Here is a 3,050-nt window from a genome sequence, read left to right as displayed (position 1 = left end):
TTCCTGCTTTCTTCCTGTCAGAGGCATGAGAATGGTTAACTTCCAAACAAACTCACACTACTATGCAGACAACAGCAAACACCCAGTGTTATATTGTCCTGATAAAACATACCTTTCCATAATGTGGTCCAAAGCATAGAGGATATTTTTGCTCTAACAGTTCCTGCCACTAATGTTTTCCTTTTGCAATCTTCAGATAGTGTTGAGAGCGGGATTTGTGTTATAAAAAGCTACATAAACACTCTCACCTTGTAATCTTCCATAATGGCATTAGACAGATGTGGGCTGTTCTGTCTTCTCTTTCTTCCCTCCTAAGTGTAGCAACACTAAAATGTTATACCTTTTAAGGCTGGATGAGATAATGTCTCTTAAGAGTGAACTGTGAAAAGTAGAGACCATCCACTGCATGAGGTGGCTTTGAGACTCTGACAGCAAATTGGGTGTACAAAGCTTGGCAAAGTTCCCAACGCATTCAGTAGCTAGCAAGTCATCATTCCTGCATTTCTGGAGGAATTATTTTATCAAAGTAAAAGTGCAGCCTAAATAACGGTGGAACTGATGGATTTTAGGGGATTAAACTTGGAAAGCATCTCCTCCCTGTAAGTCATCACTGTGTGACCTTGGCAAAGAGATACATTTCCTGCTGGATTTTCTTTTTCTTTACTGGACACCTACGAAAGTCATGGTCATGGTATAAGTTGAAAGGGGTAATGGCCTCTGTGGATTGTAAGTGGGGAGGAAGTAAATGCACCCAGTGCCAGGAGATGCCCAGATAAGAGAGGGTACAAAGGCAGAATGACTACTGCCCTGAAGATTACTTAGTAATTCAAGATTGTAAGTACAAATCATGCCAGAAAGGCCTAGCAACGTGGAAATCTTATGCTTAGCACTAAAATGGCACAATCCTGGAGCCCCAAATCTTTCTCCTTGACTGAGACTTCTAGGCTTTACTCAGAACTAGTCTGTCCCCCTACCTTTTGGGGGTGGACTGACTATAACAGTGGAGTCAATTTTGTTTGGGTTCCCAAGAAGAAGTTGACATTTCCCAAACTCCTTTGCATCTTGGATGGTCTTGCAATTGTTGTCTACTTATCAGTAATCCAACAGGCCTTGTGGAGGTTGTTTAATGAGTTATAATGGTTGGGGCTGGAAAGATGGCTCAGCTGCTAAGGGCATTTGCTCCTCTTCCAGATCCAAGTTTGGTCCCTAGTACCCACATGACAGCTTACAACAATCTGTGATTCCTGTTACAAGGGATTCAGACTCTTCTTTGGCCTCCTGGGTATCAGGCATATACACAGTACTGTTAAATACATGCAGGTTAAACACTCACACACATAAATAAAAATAAATAAATCTTTAAAGACTAAAGAGAACTATCATGGGAGAGGGAGGATGGACCAATAAACAAAAAGCCAGCCATGCAAACATGAGGATCTGAGTTCAAATCCCTAGAACCAACATAAAAGGCAGGCATGCACATCCACAACTCCAGCAATATTGGGGAGGTGTGTGGGGCAAGTGCAGATAGATCTGAGTTTGCTGGCCAGCCAATCTAGCCAAATTAGAGAGGTAAAAGTATTAAGTAAAAGATTCTGTCTAAAACAGATAGAAAACAAAACCTAGAGATGCCCCCCCCACACACACACAAGTTGTCAGAACTGAGAAGATCTTCCAGTCTCTTTTTGTGTTCTCTGGAATGAGCACGGTGATAGCTAGGACCCCAGCAGATATTTTTTGTGACTAGTAGTTAGATGCTGAGGATAGTAGGACCTATAGTCTCTGATGAGTTTGTGGAGTCATTACACTATTTCTGGTATACTTACCTATGTACGATTTTACATGATGGGAAAGAAATCTTCAGTGTTATATGAGTTCTTTAATTCTGTCTTTGTTCCTGGAAGCACCCAAACTCCTAAATAATACTGTAACCATGTGCCTAAGGACAAGAACCAGGCATCTGATAAACACACTTTCTCTCTCATCTACCTCCACCAACTAAGAAAAAATGTGATGATATATTGTTTATGATCTAATAAAGCTTGCTTGGAGATCAGAACACAAAGCCAGCCACAACCATAGAACCTGGGCAGTTGTGGCACATACCTTTAATCCAAGGACTCACGAGACAGAAGCAGATGGATATCTGTGAGTTCAAGGTCACCCTGGGCCACATGAAGTGAATCAGTCTAAAAGAGAAACAGAGCTCATGCCTTTAATCCCAGCACTAGAGAAAATATAGTGAGCTCAGTGTAGTCTCAGGCAGCAGTCTGAGATTTGTTGAGGAGCATTGCAGTCTGGAGATGCAGTCTGAGGTTGGGGGGTTTACATCTTCAGTCTGAGCATTGATAGAGGTGAGAGATCTCTGCAGGTTTGGCTGCTTTGTTTCTCTGATCTTCAGCTGGAACCCCAATATTGGTCTCTTGGTTTTATTATTTGTGCTACAGAAAATTATTAATTTGAAAACAAAAAACATTGCATAGTAATGATTTTTTGTTTGTTTCTTTGCCTGTTTTTTTTTTCTAAAATTTTTGTTTTAGGTGAAAATTTTAAAGAAGGCCTTGGTGAGTTTAAAGAAGTGGCACACCTTTGGGTCCTAATATTTAAAGTCATTTCAGTTCCCACCAAAGCCATATGGTAAAGCTTATAAGGGTCTTAATCAGTCCATTTTAAACTAACATGTCATGGATGGTAGAGATACCATCCATGGATGTCAAACCTTGGATCCCTACAGAAGCACAGGATTTCCATGCTAGCAGTACCTGGTATTGCAGCAACAGAAAACAGATAAGGGTAGCAATGCTTTCCATAGACAGTGGCAGAATGTGAGCTCTGCGTTCCAAAGTGTTGGGAATCAATGGAATCAAGAAGAACATTTGGCATTTCTAGGTATTCAAGATAAAGACTACAATTACCTGGTACTGTTTATATGAATGGGCTTTATGAAAATTCTACCAGTCACATGAGAATGTAAATGCCTGTAGACCACTGACCCTCAAAGGCAGAGTGAAAATCCATCTGATAAAATCCATTAGACATAACAATAGCTT

The sequence above is a fragment of the Cricetulus griseus genome, chromosome 6 (genome assembly GCF_003668045.3).
Source record: "Cricetulus griseus strain 17A/GY chromosome 6, alternate assembly CriGri-PICRH-1.0, whole genome shotgun sequence".
Taxonomy (NCBI): Eukaryota; Metazoa; Chordata; class Mammalia; order Rodentia; family Cricetidae; genus Cricetulus; species Cricetulus griseus.
This window is presented reverse-complemented; position numbering follows the sequence as displayed.